The following is a 20938-nucleotide window of genomic DNA, read 5'->3' as shown; positions in this document are numbered from 1 at the left end:
GTTTCCTTGAATGCCAAACAAAACCCCAAAGTGCCCAGTCTTCCAAAGGCACTTCGGGCTGTTAGGGACTCTGGCCGTTGTATAACAAGCAGCTTTCACAACTTCAGCAGAAGCAGCTGCATCCTCTAGCTCCCTCCTGCAGAACCCAGGTTCCCAGTTGCCCTGAAACCTTTGCTCCCAAGAGCAACTGCCTCACCTTGTCCGTCCGTTCCTAGTCACTGCTGTACTTGTTCACTGAATCCCATTGACTCCTGCTGTGGCTATAGTGAGCCCGCAGCTGGGTGGGAAAAAGTAAAGACATATTTTTATTACCCAAACATCTGCTGAGAGAAATGTATTTGTACAAGTCCCTTGAAAGCCATTGTAAAGGTGTGCAACACATTCTGTTGTTGAATCTTGGTTTTCAACCATTTCTTTTTCTTACTCTTAGATGGCTTTCAAGTTGGGCAAAATAACCAAGTAGGCCTACCTGTTGGAGGAGGCCACTTGTTTGTTTCCTGGCTGCCCAGAAACTGAAATAATCACACAGAAACTGTACTAATTAAATAGCTGCTTGACCTATTAGCTCTAGCTTCTTATTGGCTAACTCTTACATATTAATTTAACCCATCTCTAGTAATCTGTGTATGGTCACATGGCTGTGGCTTACCAGCTAAAGTTCTGTCTGGCTCCAGCAGGGCTACATGGCTTCTCCTGATTCCACCTCCTTCTTCCAAGCATTCAGTTTAGTTCACCATGCCCAGCTCTGTTCCCCTATAGCTCTGCTATAGGCCCAAAGCAGTTCCTTTATTCATAGCATACAGAGGGAAATCCCACATCATCTATCCCTCCCTTCTAATGAACAAGTGGACAAATTAAGAAAATTACTATCAAGGGACCTGCATAAAGTATATTTGGAAAGATCAGGTGTGTATGTGCCTTAGCCGTCAGGCATATGTGACTATGATCCCACTGCAATGCATAATTGTCTACAGGTACAAAGAAACAGTTAAACACACACCATTAGTCACAGATCTCAACGACCTTGCTACAATGGAGCTAAATTGGCAATGAATCATAACTGAAAGCAAGAATGGCAGTAACCGGAGACCTTGATCCCCTCCTGACATACTGATGAGGAAGCATCCGCCCTGATAATGCAGAGACCAGCTGGGCTGCTGGGTGGTGTGTGTCAGACTTCCTGGTAGAATGCAAAACCAGAATCCTCAAAATTTGGTCCACCTTGATTTTGACTTAAGAACTTCACTTAGTAAGTGGCCATTAATAGGTCTTAGAGGTACATAAAAGTGAAAACGTTACAGTCTGAATTCAGACTGACTTCCAAAGACTCATATGTTCAAAGTTTGCTCCCCAGTGAAGCAATGTTCAGTGGTAAGGTTTGGGGAAAGTGAATGGTTCTTGGGAACTCTGACTTCATTCACGGAATAATCTACTGATGGGTTCATAGTGTGGTGGGCTCTTAGGAGGTGGGACCTAGTTTAAGGAAGTCAAGTTTTGGGGGTCCTATCCTGTCCTTACAATAAGCACAGGTCCAGAACCAATGGGGCTACACAATCATGGGCTGTAACTTGAGGAAGTGTGAGCCAGACTGAGCCTTCCCTCCGCTAAGCTGGCTGATTCTTACGTCTTTTGTCACAGTGTGGAGAAGCTGGCTAGCATACAGGGTATATGTAAGTGGTTACAATAAAGTCGTCCCACACTAGGTCAGAATGGAGTATGATAAAGGTCTCTTTATTTAGGGGTAGACTCACAGATCAGCAGTCCTCTGCATGAGCAGGAAAAAGGAACTGAATCCAACAGTCAAGGGGCTTCCCCACACCCCTACCCCTGCATATATAGTGTCCAAGACCACGCCCTAAGTGGGCCAGCATCTCAAAGACCATTGGCTGAAGGAGTTCCCACAGCACCTCCCCCTCTTGTCTAAATAAGAGAGTTCCAAACCCAATACAAAAACTATATACAGTAAGAACAGATGTCAAGCATAAAGTCAGAATTACAAGGTGCAATAAATGTCAGGGACAACTGACGACTTTGCAGATAGTTTAGCTCAAAAGAATACACGGGAGATTTGCTTTTTCTGAGTCAGTTTCTAGGTCACATGGACCTGAGGCAGAAGGTGCTGGAACACAGCTAAATCATTCTCAGGAAATTCAGACAAGACACAAGACCTGAGAACCAGAGATGTTCATCACTTGTTTTCCACTCTAAGAGTTACTTCAGGATCTCAGGCACTAACTAAGCATTCTAGCCAGAGGGGTTATTGTATAGGTTAGTGAGTCTTCGAAGGTTCTTATTCTTGCTAATTACAAACAACAACAACAACAACAACAACAACAACAACAACAACAAGTGCCTCAGAGTAATGAACATTGAGAATGACAACTCACCAAAGACTTGAAATACTTTAGTTGTGCCTTAAAAATTAACTGAAAAAAAGATTAGGGAGTAGTTGGCAGAAAGCCTACAGCACTGGTCTCTGAAGGGCATTGTACCTGGGCTTTTCTTTCTCAGAAAGCAACACTTTCCCAGCGTATAACACTTCAGCTCACATGCTTGCCTCCAAGAGCAGGTGTAATTTCTGAGGTGACCTGAGGCAATTCACATCTCTCTGACCCCATTTTCCTCCTTCCTTTAACCCTCTCCTCTATCTCCTTGGGTCTGTATTCCTCCTAATGTCCTTTCTCTCTTATTCATTTTTCTGTTTCTTGGTTTCTGCTTTAACAGCTCTCTTAGCTTATGCTCAGCTTCAGATAAGTCTTTCCAGCGTTAACCAGAATCCAAGACATGGCAGATTCTGTTCTAATCCAATATAGACTTGTGGAGTCTGTTCTGAAATATCAAACTATTTATCTTTCCAAATGAGTTAGGCAGACCTTCCTTGGAAGGTCTTTGTTTCCAGACAGATTCTCAAACAGTGAGTGGATTTATGCATTGAAAGCCATTGGTGCATAGGATAGGTTATCCACCTGTCTAGCCTGGGTGAGTCAGCCAGCACCAGTTGTGAAATCTAAAGCTCAAGGCAACTGGAGGTTTCTTAGGGCTTCATTGTGCCCCACCTCTCCAGGTTCACATTGGAAGGCCTGATTACCTCAGAACAGGACCTCGTTTGGAGACATGGCCTTAGGTGAGGCAAACAAGTTACATAACATTAAAATGAAGTTGAAAATGAAGCCATACAAGTGAGCCCTAATCTAAATGACGGGTATCTTTTTATAGAGGGGAGGTTAAGGACAACCACATACAGAGAAAAGGTCAACCAGGTGAAGTTACAGGGAAGGAAGGGGGCCTGGAGCAGATCTTTACTTCACAGCCCTCAGTAGGAGTCTATCTACATTCTGAACTCTGATTCCTGGCCTCCGACCCTGTAGAAAATGAAATTCTGTTGTTACATAATACAGCTTATAGCATGACAGCCCTAGAAAGCTAGAAAAGGGACAGCAGGGCACAGCTGGCTCAATTTCCCACCTCATCACAGGGTTGTTAAGAATAAAACGGTCTAAGAGAAATATCAAACTTCAGAAATGAAGCAGTAATGAAGATGAAAGCGATTGGTACTAGTTTTGGGGAAAGTGTATAGGAGCCACCTGAAAGGGAGGATTTCAAGACTCTGAAGAAAGGTGGATGAGCCCAAGGCTGCACAGAATCCATGAAGTGGAAACTTATGGAGGGAAGTATCATCTTGAGCAGCAGCAGAACAGCAGAGGTTCCCACCCCTCAAAGAAGGAAGAGAGGATTTACACGCTAAGATGGACAAAGCTGGACTGTGACCAGCTGGAATATGCCCCGGCTTTTCTGGGTCTGTATGTAGCGTGAGATATTTGGCTCTGTCAATGAATGTGTTTATCTTACAGGGTTTGGAATACGTGCCAGGCTCACCTGAGGCCCCAAATGGCAGTAATGACTGGCAAGATGATTTAGTGGGTGAAGGTACTTGCCACCGAACCTGACAAGCTAGCTCAATTCCCAGGACTCACATGGTAGAAAGAACCAACTCTCTAAAGTTGACCTCTCACCTCCACAAGGGTGCCATATTATGCATGTACATGCACACATACACATCACCACAGAAATAAAGTAAAAATGGAATTGTGAAATGGCAATCATAACCAAGATGTGTATGGTTGTTGACTCAAGCTAGGTTCATCTTGATGTGGGATGTCCTTCTATATATGTGTTGCTTTTATGGAATAATGAATAAAGCTATTTCAGTCAATGGCTTAGCAGAATAAAGCTTGGCAGAAAGTCAGAACAGAGATAGAGAGAGAGAGAGAGAGTAGGCGAATTTAGGGAGATGCCATGTAGCTGCTAAAGGCGAAAGATGCCCAGAACCTTTACTGGTAAGTCACAGGCTTGTGGCAATACGCAGATTAATAGAAATGGGTTAAGATGCAAGAACTAGCTAGAAATATGCCTGAGTCATTGGCCAAACAGTGTTGTAATTAGCATAGTTTCTGTGTGATTATTCAGGTCTGGGAGACCGGGAAATGAATGAGCGGTCTCTGTTAACATATCCTGTGCTAGCAGAGTCCCCTTTGGTGCTATCCTCAAAGTTCCTGCATTTAATACGGCTTCTCTGCAGAAGGAGTACCCGGATCCCTTTCCATGGCTTCTTTTTCTCTATGTAGCGTTTATCGTCCTCCAATGGTCTCTACTGTGTGTTATTTGTCTCCTTCCACTAGAAAGAAAGAAGCTCAGGGAGGTCAGGCTTTGGGTTTTGTTCGCTGCTGTCTCATCAGCCCTTGCCAGGCACATGGAGGGTCCTCACTGGTCAGCGCTGAGTCCACATTTGCATCTTCTCACCCTCATCAGGACACACCTCCCGATCCTCTGAGACCTAGACCTGCTCCACCCATCTTCTCCCAAAGGAAACCTCCCAGGCCCCACCCTCTACCCTAGTTTAGAATTCTTCTTCCCTTCTTTCACAAGGACATTTTTATCTTTCTACTGAGCACACTGCACTTCCATAGTGCTTGTTTTCTCTCTGGCTCTCTCCCTCATCCTTCCTCTCATTCCTCCTTCCTCTCTCCCTCCCTTCCTCCATTCTTCCCTTCCTTTCTTCTTTTTCTTTATATGGTTGGATGGTGCGGGAGATTATCCGTATTCTGTCAATCATATTTTAATAAAATGCTGATTGGCCAGGCAGGAAGTATAGGTGGGTCAACCAGACAGGAAGTAGAGGCGGGGCGATGAGAACAGGAATATTCTGGGAAGCAGGAAGCTCCCTCTGCCATTCCTGCCCAGATCACCGAAGAGGCAACATGTGAGCTGTCACACTGAGGAAGGTACTGAGCCATTTGGCTAACATAGATAATGATAATGGATTAATATAAGTTACAAGGATTAATAAGAAGCCTGACCTAATGGGCCAATCAGTTTATAACCTAATGTAGACTATGTGTGATTTTCTTTGGGACTTGCCGGTTGTGGGGTACCAGGCGGGAACAGATACCCCAACAAGCCGGCCCTCATGTTACAGTTGGAGATTGAGCCCAGGGCCTCATGCATACTAGACAAGTGATCTACAGCTCCAGTGCCTGTTTTTCTTCAGTATAGCAAAAGAGCTGAGCTGGGTAATTCTATAAAAACAAAGATGTGTGTTTTTCTTGGAGTACTGAAGGGACATGGGCATGGTGCCTGCTTGGTTCAGCTCTGTGAGGGCCTGGGCAGGAATGCATCACAGCAACGAGTGGGTGGTGGAAGAGACAGATCACAGGATAAGGCAGGAAGCCAGAGAGCGTTCCAGGGTCAAGTATGGACTTTCATAAGAACTCTCGCTGGCAAGAAAGCTACTACCTAAAGGGACCCTTGAGAATAGTCATTCCTTCGGGAAGCATAACCCCAGTGATGTCAGGACTTCTCAGGTGCTGCACCTCTGAAAGGTCCCGCTATTGCTACACTGTCGCATGAGTACCAAGCTTTAAACACTCACACTTTGATGGACAAATCATGGCAACCAGTAACTAGGGAGCAAGTGAAGGGTATGGATCTAACATGGCACACTGTGAGGTACTGACCTTATTATGTAGGTCCAGCTCAAGAGCTGAAATAGCCAAACATGAGTATGTTAAAGGAAGCCTTATGGCAGGTCCTTTGAACAGGACAGGACAGGAGGCCAACTTGATATGGTATTAATAAATCATAGCAGAGATGAGCAAAGCCTCTTTACAGATGAAAAAGAAGGTCTCCCGGATATGCAAAGTGGGGGTATCACTGATGCATAGGTGATTATCTAGGTCTGTGATACGGCCTGGCTACTGTCAATTCAGAGACCTTGCTAGGAAGCAGGACTGAGACCTGATTGTAAAGTGACTAGACCTGGGGCACAGGTATCAAACTTTCCTGGGAATGAGCTGAAGGCAGAAGAAAGGCCTCCTGGGTAATGGAAGCACTGTGAGGCCGGTGATATAAACATGGGGTTCACAGACAATAGACTGGTTCAACCTGAGCCTTTCTCTGCCCTCTAAGCACAGGAGAGACGAAGCTGAGATTCCTCTCTTCGCAGGGAAGTCAGGCTCTCTAGTTGATGCTTCCCCTGTGGGAAGAATGAGGACAGGTTCTGCTTGTGGTTCATCATCCTGGGGCGGGCGAGGGGCAACAGATGTCATCCTGCCTGTTCATTCACTCACTCATTGAGATGTTTGTGAGTCCAACACCAGATCTTGAGGATACAAAAGTAAACGTCCACAGCCAATCTGATTAAAAACCATAACATCCTGGAACTGTGTAATCCATAGTGCAGTTGGAACAAATACTCTCTGGCAGCCTCCCTGAGCGGAAAGTGGTTAGGGAAGACAATGCACACAGCCATGGCAAAGCTTACCGAGCTGAACTGAAGACTGGGAAGAGGGTAAGACTCCAGCCCACTGGACAGGCTGGAAGTACAATAGCACAGGTTCTTGCTGGGAATTTGACAGAGGCGATTAGAGCAGAAAAATAGACTCAATTAGGCTATAGGCACAGCCGTAGCAACCACTTAGTTGAAGCTGTCATTGAGCTAAACAAGGGAAGACTTCATTAGACAAACCTTCTGGGATGCCTGCAGAGGCACGAAAAATTGTTGCCTGGGTGCATTGGATCATATCTTTCCGGACAATGGATCACTGCCCTCCAGAAGCAGAAAGATGAGTCTAGCCTGAGCCACACCACCTGGTTTTAAAAATACAAAGCTGTAGACAGAGACCACTCCTTTGTTTCCCAGCTTCTCAGACCCAAATAATCACACAGAAACTATATTAATTACAACACTGCTTGGCCTATTAGCTCAACCTTCTTATTTAATAACTCTTACATCTTAAATTAACTCATTTCTATTAATCTGTGTATTACCACAAGGCTGTGGCTTACTGGTAAGAGTCCAGCATCTGTCTCCTTCAGCAGCTACATGGCATCTACCTGACTCCACCTTCTCTCTCTCTCTCTCTCTCTCTCGCTCTCGCTCTCGCTCTCGCTCTCTCTCTCTCTCTATCCCTTCAAGCCTGGGTATAGGCCAAAGCAGTTTTATTCATTAACCAATAAAAACAATACATATACATAAGAACATTCCACATCACAAAGTATATCACCCAGGCATGTTTGCATGTGCCTTTAATCCCAGGACTTGGGAGGCAAAGGCAGGCAGATCTCGGTGAGTTCAAGGCCAGACTGATCTACAGAGTGAGTTCAGAAACCCTGTCTCCGATGAACAAACAAACAAACAAAACTGTGTCTCTCCAAGAAACAGTGTGAAAGGTAACTCCCTAGACATTTTGGATCTTTTGTGTGGTAGAGATGAGATGATGTTTCACATCTATAGTGGATGTAAAAGGAAGCACATCTTGGAAGAGAAATTGTGACACGTTTGTATCTTTCTACTATTTATCAGACTAATTTAAAAAATAATTCACCTCTGTGTAGTAGGAGCGGCACCCAGCTCCCGGCTAGTTTACACCCGAAATAATTACACAGAAACTGTATTCTTTTAAACACTGCCTGGCCCATTATCTGTAACTTCTTATTGGCTAACTCTCACATCTTGACTTCAACCCATTTCTAATAATCTGTATGTCAGCTCGTGGCTTACTGGGAAAGATTCAGCATGTCTGACCTGGCAGCTTCATGGCGGCGGCTCTCTGCCTGACTCTGCTTCTTTCTCCCAGAATTCTGTTCTGCCTACTCCACCTATCTAAGCTGCTGTACTATCAAAAGCCAAGGCGGTTTCTTTATTAACCAATGAAAGTAACAAATAGACAGATGACCCTCCTACATCACCTCTGTAGGCCTCATTGGCTACAATCTACCAAATGATTTCTAGTCTTTGGCAAATACAGGTTCTTTTATTTCATTTTTAATTACTAACTCTCAGAGTACATGTTATACACCATGTTATGCTCAAGTTATTAATCACCAAATGAATTCATGGAGCTTGTTTCCTATACAAACTACATGAGGGTCTTTATTTTACAAACCCAAGTTTGGACCACCGCTTTCTAGCACCCCAGAATGGTGAACTTTTAAAGAGAAAATGCTGCCATCAGGGGGGTTCATGTCCTGTTGTCCTGAGATGGGGTAAGGAGGGCATAGGGTAAGGTAGCTTCTGAAACCATTGGTCAGCTTTTGGGCATGAAACACTAGCAAAGAGCCATTAATAACTGACAAAGTATCTTCAAGGACAGAATGCCTCTTAGGAACATCTGGACCTCGTTCAATTTTATGGTTCTGCTTCCTAGTTCTTTAATTGGCTTTTTCAGGGTATCCATTCAAATCTGCTATGGCAGCACATTTCTGGAACTGAGATCAGGTTCCTGATCATTATATGGCTTAAGATGAAGTCCCTTCTTTAAAATGGAGTTTGCAAAGTCAGGTCCTCACAACCATGATCCTATCTCTCCGTATGTTTATTTGCAGGCTGGAGAATAGCCACGAAAGACTTAAAGAAGCTACAGTAGAGTCCAACTTCAAGGAGACCTTCCTGACAGAGCAGAGCAGAAAGGAGATGCAGAGGCTGAATTGCTGCAGTGTTGAGGTAGGAGAGTAAGAAGCCAGCTGCTACAGGGTCTCAGGCCGAGTCGTGATGTGGGATTCCCCTCTGTATGCTGTGAATTCCATCGGTTAATAAAGGGCTGCTTTGGACCTATAGCAGGGCAGAACAGAGCTAGGTGGGGAAAACTAAACTGAATGCTGGGAGAAAGGAGGTGGAGTGAGAGAGAAGCCATGTAGCCCTGCCGGAGACAGACGCTGGACATGCACTTTTACATCGGCATAAATAGTATAAGAGGCCACGCTCAAGTGGGCGGGTAATTTAAAGGTTAGTGGTGGTAGGAATTCCTACCTCACCTCCCCCTTTTGTTTAAATAAAAAGGTTCTAAGCTTAATACAAAGTTATATATAATAAAAACAAATATTAGGTATAAAAATTAGAACTACAACCAGCATAAACAATATCAAGCAAGAAACATGTGATGTTTTAATAATTATCCTATCCTAATGAGTCTAAGCATTATATATACATAACTTGGCCAAGTCATGAGAGGAAAGTAACTACAACTATCTAGTCGTCAAACCCATTGAAGACCTGAGAAGGGAAATAATATTACTTGAGTAAGCAGGAAGTGTAATCAAGCAACTTCCAAAAATGTGCAACAAAAGACCCGAGAAGGGAAATAATATTACTTGAATAAGCAGGAAGTGCAATTAAGCAACTTCCAAAAAATGTGCAACAAATGACAGATACAACTGGCTATCTGGGCAATCACCCAAAGTCTCATTTGCAACACTGGAGCAACCAACATTGGCTAAGGCCTAGAGTAATTGACAGACCATTTTCAGAGGCAGGAAAGTTTTCAAAACCATTTTACCCTGCCTTGGCAAGATTTGACAGTCTTTTTTCTTGTATCCTGCTTGTCCTGTCCAGACATCATGCATTTTGTCAGTGGTCAATGCATGAACAGTTCCTTGATCAAAGGCCAGTTTTGCCAAGAAGAAAACAAGCTCCAAGTGGAATGTCTTCTGTGCTCAACAATCTCTCGGAAATAGATCCATGCTGCCAGGAGCAATCTTGTCTCACTTCAACAGAACCTTAAATTATTTAAATGTCATATTCTACAGCTCTTTGAAGTGGTTGAAGATTATTTACCTATGAAGAATACAATATGTATCTAAAGAACCTGATTAGTCTAACTACAAGTGTGACAAACATGGATGACTATTGACCAACGGATCTTAATACCTACATAACTTAAAGACTAAGACTTCATATTAGAATATTAAACAATCTTTAAACAACTGTGCAACAAATGAGGACAATGATTTCACAATATAAACAATGTATAAGTATCTTGATCAGAGGTATAAATGTATATTGCATTATGATAAATATATCCTAAAATTGTATCAATATACAAAATGTTTTAAGTAGAGGTAGATGCATGCATGCATACAATATGACAAAATAGCTTTGTTTAAGTATACAAATATTGTAGACAAAAACAGGAACATATTCAATATAATTTAAGTTTGCATCAATATACAAGAAGCTATTCTAATGTAAATTGCCTATAAATAATAGCTCACAAATATTCATTGTATTACTGATTATTATTATTTGTGTGAGTAAGCTTGCACTAATCTATTATCCCATCCAATTGAGCTGCAAGGTTCAGCACCTGTAGTGGCAAGGTACAGGACCAGGTCTGGACAAATAGATGGTAATTTGAATGGGCTCTGTCAAGCAATGGGGACTAAGCTGACTTGAAGCCTAGGGGACAATCAGGAATTCTTTGTTCATTCCTACACACACACACACACACACACACACATATACACACCAGATGGTCAGATGACAGTTCAGTAGAACTATCATAGTATTAGGTATCTCCCTTCTCATGGAGCCCAGAGGAAGGTAGTGTACCCTCCAGGGCTCTGATGTGATGGATAGGTTCTTGGGCCTGTATTCTCATCTGGTTTAATATACCTATGTGTTCATGTATTAAGTCTATTTTGATAAATTGACAGTTGGCTCTGTTTTACTTTTATGCATCAGTTATTTATTAGTCTGTGCTCATGAGTGGCACAGGACAGGTGGTGGTGTCTCCATGCACAATAAAATGCAGAATTCCTCTGCCTCCACATCTTTATACAAAATGGAATCAAATGCTGCTCACAAAATGGAGTCTGCCAGGACAAAGTGCAGCCCAAAAGCATTGTTTTGTCAATAGGACATAACCCAGAGTAAGGAACAGGCTGATCTGTACAGCTGCCCAGATTTGTCCAAGTCATCGTCTGTTTTCCACTAATTAGAAGTTTGCCAAGGGTCCCTCTATTCAGCATCATGAGGCAAGTCATTCTCTGTCCTACCAGTCAGCTCCCAAATTATGACACTAATTATTAATTAGGAAATCCCTACCCTAGCTTAGACTTGTTTCTGACTAGCTCTTATAACTTAAATTAACCCATTTTTATTAATTTACGTTGTGCCTCATGGCTTTATTACCTCATCTCCATAGTGTCCCTACTGCTTGCTCTGCATCTCTTGGCCTTGCTTCCCTTCTTCTTCCCAGCATCCTCTGTGCCCGGAGATTCTGCCTACCTATTGGCTGATCCGTTTTTTATTAAACCAATCAGAGTGATACATCTTCAGTGTACAAAAAGATTATTCCACAACGGCACCGTGCTGGATTCCAGAGTGATGGAGAATGCTACAGCCAGTCCTGTCTAGGCTCTCTATCTGGTAGGCGTGTTGGAGATTAGGATCCCTTGATCTGAGAAGATGGGTGGGGAAAAGAAGTTTTTGTTTAAGAGTGTTCTTAAGATCAATACCTGTATGGGACTGAGGGAAGATGGGCTAGGCAGAGGAGGAGGTTGAACTGTGATGTGATGCATGGTGTCCTCAGCGGTTCCTATGGGTCACTGTGAAGCTGAGATGGCCCGAGCAATACCTTTTTGTACTTGTCACCTTTTAAGATAATGGTTTTATTTTTTCTTTGAAAATTTCTTACATAGATACAGTATATTTTATCTTATCTCCCCATCCCTTCCATTTCCTTCCTTCATTTCCCTCTGAACAAGTCCCCATACATCCCCCCTTTCAACTTCATATCCTTTCAAATTTATTTATATTTTTATACACCTCATTGAGTCCAGTTAGCACTTTTCATGTAGCCATGGATGTGGAGCCATCGACTGGAGCACGGGCAAGCTTCCAGTGACCATACCCACAGAGAAAAGTGATTCTCTCTACCCCAATAAATGCTCAAAGCCTCTGCCAGGGGTAAGACCACATGAACCCCTCACCCAACCATGGTAGACTGTTTGCTGTCTGGATCCTGTGCTTGTCTTGTACCAGAAGCCAAGTGCTGTGAGTTCACAAGGGCAAGAGCCACACCATGTCCAGAACACAGCGCTGAGACGATTTTCCCCTCCTCCTGATCTCACATTTGGGGGATGGGAGTTGATATATAGATATTCCATCTATGGTTGAGCCCTCAACAGACACGTAGTCTCAGAACTTGTTTATTAACTGTGAGAAAGAGCTTCTCTGACAAGAATGAAAGCAGCATGGGTCTATAATGCACATACATCATAAGACAATATGATAACATGACTGTTTAGTAGAATAATAACAGTAGGCTCCGTGCTAGGGCCTATGACCTTCTCATCCATGGGCATGACTTCTCTCCTGTGAGCAGGCCTCAGATCTGATTCGGAGGTGGTTGCTCACCTTTCTAGTGCACCAGTGAGCAATCTGGGCAGTCCTGCAGGATCCATCATCTCTGAGTTAAAATCATTGATGTCTTTTCTCCCCTGCTGGCCTCTATCTCACGCTCTGCACTCCAAATGCTAGTCAGCAGGAGGGAAGTTTCCAAACTAAGGTTTGAGACTGATTTTGCTATGTCCTGCCACCAAAGTGTGTGGTGTCTTCACCAGGATTTTAATTTTAGGTAGTATGGGCAACCAAAAACAATGCCAAGAACCTGTGTTGTTTCGGGGGACTTCTGAGACCTCCTTCTGACCAATAACTCATAAAGAGGCATCCTATTGCTGGCACTGAGGTTTTCATTCATTAAAGCCATGTCTTCTGGAGGCAGTATTGTCCACACAAGCAGGGTACCTTCATTTAAACTCAATTTTATTTTTTAAGACTAATTTTATCTATCTATCTATCTATCTATCTATCTATCTATCTATCTATCTACCTACCTACCTATCTATCTATCTACCTATCTACCTACCTACCCACCCATCCAGACAAGGTCTCTTTACATAGCCCTGGCTGTCCTGGAACTATATAGACCAGGCTGGCCAGGAACTCACCAAGATCTATCTGCATCCGCCTCCTGAGTACTGTGATTAAAAGTGAATGCCACCATACACAGTTTCCAAACTTATTTTTATTATATTTTAAATATAATATATAACATATATACATACACACATGTATATACACATAGGTTTTATTTTTATTTTATGTTTATATTTATATGCCTATGTCTGTGCATTACACATGTGCCTGGTGTCCCTGGAGGCCAGAAGAGGGTCTGGAGTTAACAGATAGTTGTGAGGCCACTACTGTGTGTTAGGAATCAAACCTGTGTCCTCTGGAAGAACAGCAAGTACTCCTAACCACTGAGCTGTCTGTCTCCCCAGTCCTCAATTATATTTTTAACTGAGCCATAAGATAATAGGTTTCCTGGAGCACAATCTGAGCTCCTCAGCGCTCGGGAGGCAGAGGCAGGTGATCTCTGTGAATTCAAGGCCAGCCTGGTTTACAAGAGCTAGTTCCAGGACACACTCCAAAACTACAAAGAGAAACCCTGTCTCAAAAATCAAAAACAAAAAGGAAAAGATAGTTGGTTTCCATATGGCTTTTCATACACCTTCCGTTTTGGTTAACCCTACTGTGGTGGACTGAGTAAGAATGGTCCCCATAGGCTCACACATTTGAGTGCTTTCATCAGGGAGTGGCACTACTTAAGAAGGATTAGGAGGTGTGGCCTTATTGAAGGAGGTGTGTTACTGGGGGTGGACTTTGAGATTTCAAAAGTCAAAGCCAGGCTCTGCTTTGTTCTCTTCCTGCTGCCTACAGATCCAGATGTAGAACTCTCAACTACTTCTCCAGTACCATGTCTCCCTGCATGCCGCCATGTTTCTCTCCCTGATGATAATAGATTAAACCTCAGAAACTATAGCAAGCCACAACTAAATACTTTCTTTTATAAGAGTTTCCATGGTTATGGTGCCTCTTCACAGCAATAGAACAGTTTCTAAGACACCTACCCTTTACACCCTTGCTTCACCCATCCTTCACCCCTCCCTGCTAAACCTTTCCACCCCCAGTATTCTCCCTCTCTGCTTTTTTTAAACCTATGTTCTGCTGTCTCCCTCCCTTTACTCCCGCAATGTATCCTTTCTAGTTCCCTGGCTTTCACAGTTGCTCCAAGTTAAAGCACAAAACAAAGAACTTGAAGCTAGTACCCACATTTGTGAGAGAGCAAACAGTCTTTCTGAGCCTGGATTACCCCACTCACTGTAATTTGTTTTTCTAGTTTCATCTACTTTGCTACAAATTTGCTTTCATTTTTCTTTACAGATAAATAAAATTACATTGTGTATAGGTGTCATGTTTTCCTTACCCATCCCTCAGTTGATGGGCACATTAAGGTTGATTCCTACCTGTTGTAAATAAAGCAGCAGTGAACGTGGGTGCTCAAGAGTCTGTAGAAGGATGTAAAGACCCCAGGAGTGTGAAAGACAGGTCACACAGTTGTTCCCCTTCTAAGTTTTTGAGGATTCTACAGACAGATTTCCAAGTGGCTACACAGTTAATACTACTGCCAGCAGTGTGTAGACTCCCTCTTTCCTCACACCCACAATAGCATTTGTTGGCATTTGTCTCCTTGGTGAGTACCCTGAGAGAGGCGAGATGGACTCTCAATGTAGTTTTAATCTGTATTTCTCTGGTAGCTCAGAGACATAAAACCTTTTTATTAAAAAGGTTTACTAGCCCTTTGTATTTCTTCCTTTGAGAACCTTCTCTTCAGCTCCATTACCTATTTTATTATTTATTTATTTATTACTGAGTTTTTGTTTTTTTAGATAGGGTTTATTTAGCTTTGGCTGTCCTAGAACTCACTGTGTACACAAGGGTGGTCTTGAACTCACTGAGATTCCCTTGCTTTGAGCTCAATTTTCAATTGAGTGGATTGTTTTCTTGGTGTTTAAGTTTTTTGAGCCCTTTATTATATTCTAGACACTAATCCTCTGTTGAATGTTGTGTTAGTTAGGGTTTCTGTTGCTGTGAAGAGACACCATGAACCGTGCAAATCTTATAAAGGAGAACGTTTAATTGGGTGGTTTATAGTTTCAGAGGTTTAGTCCATTATCATCATGGTGGAACATGGCGGCACGCAGGCAGACATGGTGTTGGAACTAGAGCTGAGAATTCTACATCTTGATCACAACAGGAAGTGAACTGTATCACTGGGCATCACTTGAGCATAGGAGACCACAAAGTCCATCCCAGCAGTGGCACACTTCCTCAATACCATACCCTCTCCAACAAAGTCACTCCTCCTAATAGTGCCACTCCTATGGGGCCAATTACATTCAAACCACCACAGATGTATAGCTGGTAAAGATTGTCTCCTATTCTGTAGGCTGCCTCTTTCCTTGATTAACAGCATGAGACCCCATCTGTCAATTGTTCGTCTTATTTCCTGTGCCGCTGGAGTCCTTATTTAGAAAACCTGCCTGTGCCTGAAGTTGAGGCACATCCCTTACCTTTTCCTCTAGCAGTTTCAGGGTATCAGATCTTATGTTGAGGTTTCTGATTCATTTGGAGTTGAGTTTTGTTCAGGGTGAGAAATAAAGATTTAGTCTCATTTTTATGCATGTTGAAATCCTTTATAACTTGAGTGCATTGGGCAGCTGCCACATTGTCTTCCAGGAGTATCTCTCTAAATTCATTCTTTTCCTAAGAGAATATTTGCCACTTGGACCAACAGAGGCAGTTCTCTGTAATGGAGCTCTGGTTTCTTGTGCCGGGTTAGTGCCTCAGCGTGTCTGACTATCTCTGTGAGGACAGAGAAGCTAGCAAGGGGTGTGACATAGGACTGGGATGGAATGATGGCAAGAGGTGAGAACACAGCTAAGAAGCTGAGTCTAGATTGATGATAGAGCCTTGTGAGCCTAACCCTGAACAGATAATAAAGGATATACAAATTAAACCAGAGAAATAAACATCTATAATCAACAATGAGTTTGAAGCAATAATAAAAAGTCTCCCAATTTAAAAAAAAATCTAGCACTAGAAGGATTGACAACAGAATTCTACTAGAACTTCAGAGAACAGTTAACACCAATACTCTTCAAATTATCCCATAAAATAGAAAAGGGGGAGGCCTCCATATCCTATTTGTGACTCCAGTATTGCTGTGACACCAGAACCAGGAAAAGATACAACAGAAAGGAAATTACAGACCGATTTCCCTAGTGAGCACAGATACAAAACACTTGTAAACCTAATTCAAAATCACATGAAAAGATAATCTATTGTGACCAAATTAACTTCATTCCAGAGATTGATTATATATATAAATCAATAAATGTAATTGAGCACATGAATGAACTCAGAGATTGAAATAACACGATAATCTCAATAGATTCAGAAAAGGCCCTTGAACAAAATCCAGAAGCTCTTCATGATAAAAGTCATGGAAAGGTTGGGATAGAGGGAACCTCAACATGATATACAGCAAACCCATAGCCAACATTATACAGAATGGAGAAACACTTAAAGCATCTACACCAAAAGTAGGAGCAAGATTTCAATATTGCTTGAAATCGTAGCTAATGACAACAGGAGGAGAAAAAGGATAAATAAGAAAAGAAGTCAAAGCACATCTATTTGCAGATGACGTGATTCTATGCTATGAGACTCTAAGGACTCCAGCAAAAGCCTGTTAGAGCTGATACACATTTCAGCAAAGTGGCAGGATAAAAAATTAAAACACAAACATTAGGAATCTTCTTATATACTAATGACAGACAGACTGGAAAAAAATCAGGGAAACAATTCAATTCAACACACACATACAGACACACACACTACATGGATATAAATTTAAAGACCATTACAATGAAGACATTAAGATACTGCAAAAAGAAACTGAAGGATACACCAGAAGATAGAAAGAACTCCCATACTCATGGATCAGAATAATCTTGTGAAAATGGCTTCTCTACCAAAAGCAACCTACAGATTCGAGGCAATCCTCATCAAAACTTGAATGTAATTCTTCAGGGACTTGAAAAAATAAAAATGTAAAAATATATATAGAAAGACAAAGTCCAAGGTTCAATCCTTAGTAACCATCCCACATACACACCTAATGAATAGTAGTCTAACATGTACTTTCCCAGGGAACCCCGCTCCTCCTTCCTTGTGCTGATGGCAACAGCTGACTCCAGAAAATCTCATTCCATCTATTTCTGCTCCCATCCTGCACTGGGACCACAGATCCAGGCAAGATACTTCCTCGCTTGCTAAGTGAGCACTGTTCCCTCAGAAGAGGGGACATCTACTCATCTACTCCATTGAACCAGCTCCCACCCCAGAGTGCACAGCAGGGTCCAGTTTCTTAGCACCCACGGCCTCCTCGGATAGTTGTGCCCCCACTCCTTAGATCTTTTCAGCTGACTTCTTCCCAAGGGTGTTGGGATTTGAGCACAAACTGGCCAGAGTCAGACTTGTCAGCTTTGCTTTCCATGTGTGTCCTTCTCCACTGCCCATTCTTGCAGAAGGCAAAAACGAGATGCTGATGATGGTTGCTTTTGAGGGAATTCAATAATAGCTTTCTCTATCTCTGAATGTGATTCTCCATCAACATGCTGTTAATAATTAATACAGCAATATCTATCCCACAAATATCCATAATTGCTAGGTTGCAGTGAGGTCTAAAGACAATGTGTATCCAGTCCCAGACACATCAGTGATATCTATGAAATGGTGGTTATTATTGATGCTGTGAATTTGCTCCAGCTCTGGAGTCAGACAGCCCAGAGTTGAAGCTGTAGCCCTGGATGTGCAAGGCCGAGTAACCCAGGTAAATCACAAGCCCTCAATGACCAGTTCCCACCTCACATGGCTGTGGAGATCTGATGCTGAGTTCCTGCCGAGCGTTGTGCTCATCACGGTGCACCAGGCTTTGGCACCACAGGAACTGCCACTCTGGGGCCCTTCCCGTTATGCTGGTCCTGGATGTCACACACTATCTTCTTGCTAAGGTTCTCCACACCCTTTTCTCCCTTTTGCGGTATGTACAATTTTTAAATTAAGAAATCTATTTGGAAGAATTCCACTGGACTCTTTCCCTCTGCTCCTCGGCATGTCTATTTTGATTGCTCTCTAGGTCATGGTCTTTGGCATCACTCTAGTTCAGGGCATTCTTGACGCAAGCCTATTACAAAGATGCAGCACATTCAGTGACTTGGAAGCTCTCTGTTCAATAACAGCCATGCCCTTGATTACGGTCATGATACTTGATTCACATCTGTGGCTGCTTTTTCCCAAGAGTCCATCCGTGCTCTTGAGCCACCAGCAGTGTCAGTGGTGGCCCGCCTCCTTTCTGTTCCCTCAACAGCACCTTTCAGGGCACGTGGTCTCCGCTCACCGCGACATGTCCCATCTCATCTGTTGCCCAGGGGCTCTTTCTTCTGCTTCTGTTCCTTCTGTTTCTCTGTAGTTCCCCTTAGTTTTGAAGCTGTAATAACATGATTTAAATTTTGTACTATTTCTCACACTCCAGTTCCTAAAATAAGACTATACTAGCTAGCAGAAATATCTAAGTACAAATATGCAATAATTATGTTTTTATAGCCCAAAGTTTGATGCCCCCCCCCATTTTGTCTTGTTTTTGTTCTTTACAGACAGGAACTCAATTTTTAGGTCAGGCTGACCTTGAATTTGTGGTCCCTCTGTCTCAGCCTCCTGAGTACTGGGATTATAAGTATGTACCATTATGCCCAGTTTAGTTAAGTTTTCAAAAGTTATATTTTGCTTCAAATATGCCAGGAGAGAAAACTGCTCCCCATAGTGAATCCCATTGAAAAGGATGCTTGGCCCTAGCTTGTGCCGATGCATAGAAGCATGAGAACGTTGATGGACCTGATTTACAGCCACTGGGATTCTCACTCGGAAGCGTTTATGAGGATCAGAACTACACACTCAAAAGATTCCAGGTCTGCTGGGCATAGCTTTCAAGATGGCAATGTAGGGGTTATGGGCAGAGAGTAGGTAGAAGAGGGCTTGCCTAGCATGTGTGAAGTCCTAGGTTTGATCTCAGGCACCATACATCACACCATACACTGTAAAATGCAGAGGGAATAATATAGGTGACCTTGGATTTGGTAAAGAAGTGTTAGGCACAATGTCAAAGCCATAATCTATGAAATAAATGATTGACAAGATGAGCTTTACTAAAATTAAAAATGTATGCTTTCATAAAGATGTTATAAAATGAGAAGACATTTGCAGAAAACATCTGAAAATATCTATAAAATGACTAATGTGTTCTCTATATAGCTGTTCAAAGCATAAAAGACTCTTCCAATAGGAAAGTAACAGCCTGAGGAGCAACAGGGCAGAAGACGTCTGTGAATGTGAAGGACACTGTCCCTACTCAGCCCTGCTGCAGTCAGTCACTCTGGCTACCGTGGGAAGCACCACACCCCAAGCACATGCGCTCTGGATTTACTGGGCATTACAACAGACATAACACTTACCTTTAGTGGGTGTTAGTTAATGCCTCTCTCCAAGTTTTCTTTGAAGCTATTGATAGTAAGTATAAAAGATTATACCTTAATTTGGTTAGTTATTTATACACAGTATCATCTTGTGAAAAAAGTTATTAAATAATAATTATCAAATAAATAATTAAGTAATAAAGAGAAAAAAGAGCAGAAGACCTGATGCCAACCTGGTCTGACAGGGCGTACATACAGAAAGTATGCATACACAATTTTTATTAGGTAGCCAGAAACTCACACTCTGTCACTCTAGTTTCAGAACAGCCATCATCCCAAACACTGGAAACACCAAATGCATGGGGATGGGGAATAACAAGAACTTCTCAGTGGAGGGAGTGCAAAGAAATACCCATATTAGAAGATAGCGTGGCCATTTCTTTCTTTTTCTTTTTATTATTGATTTTTATTGAGCTCTACATTTTTTTCTGCTCCCCTCTCTACCTCTCCCCTCCCCACTTCAACCCTCTCCCAAGGTCCCCATGCTTCTAATTTACTCAGGAGTTCATGTCTTTATCTACTTTCTACTTCCCATGTAGATTAGATCTATGTAAGTCTCTCTTTGTGTCCTCATTGTTGTCTAAGTTCTCTGGGATTGTGGTTTGTAGGCTGGTTCTCTTTGTTTTATGTTTAAAAAACACCTATGAGTGAGTTCATGTGATAATTGTTTTTCTGTGTCTGGGTTACCTCACTCAAAATAATGCTTTCTAGCTCCATCCATTTGCCTGCAAAATCAAGATGTTGTTATTTTTTTTCTGCTGTGTAGTACTCCATTGTGTAAATGTCCCACATTTTCCTTACCCATTCTTCAGTCGAGGGGCATTTAGATTGTTTCCAGGTTCTGGCTATGACAAACAATGCTGCTATGAACATAGTTGAACACATGTCCTTGTGACACGATTGAGCATTCTTTGGATATATACCCAAAAGTGGTATTACTGGGTCTTGAGGAAGGTTGTTTCCTAATTTTCTGAGAAATCGCCACACTGACATCCAAAGGGGTTGTACCAGCTTGCATTCCCACCACCACACACAAATAAATATTTTTTAATCTAATCTTAATAGTAATTAGCACTCACCATTGAATAAGAAAATCTATGGGAAGAACCTGGGGCAGGTAATTCAGTGGTAGAGTGCCTGTCTAGCATGCACAAGGCCCTGC

At 42.4% G+C, this 20938-nt stretch overlaps 1 long non-coding RNA gene across 1 annotated transcript; it reads left to right on the top strand.

Annotated features, from left to right (window-relative positions):
* The first annotated feature begins 5267 nt into the window (after positions 1 to 5267).
* LOC146894789 (uncharacterized) lies at positions 5268 to 10999 on the top strand. Its single transcript, XR_015001202.2, has 3 exons — positions 5268 to 5282; positions 8884 to 9001; positions 9890 to 10999. It is a non-coding gene; the product is annotated as an uncharacterized LOC146894789 (long non-coding RNA).
* The last annotated feature ends 9939 nt before the right edge of the window (positions 11000 to 20938 follow it).

This window comes from Myodes glareolus, chromosome 5, assembly GCF_982192425.1.
Source record: "Myodes glareolus chromosome 5, mMyoGla1.1, whole genome shotgun sequence".
Lineage (NCBI taxonomy): Eukaryota > Metazoa > Chordata > Mammalia > Rodentia > Cricetidae > Myodes > Myodes glareolus.
Note: the sequence above shows the minus strand (reverse complement) of the source record. Positions and strands in the feature narration are given on the sequence as shown.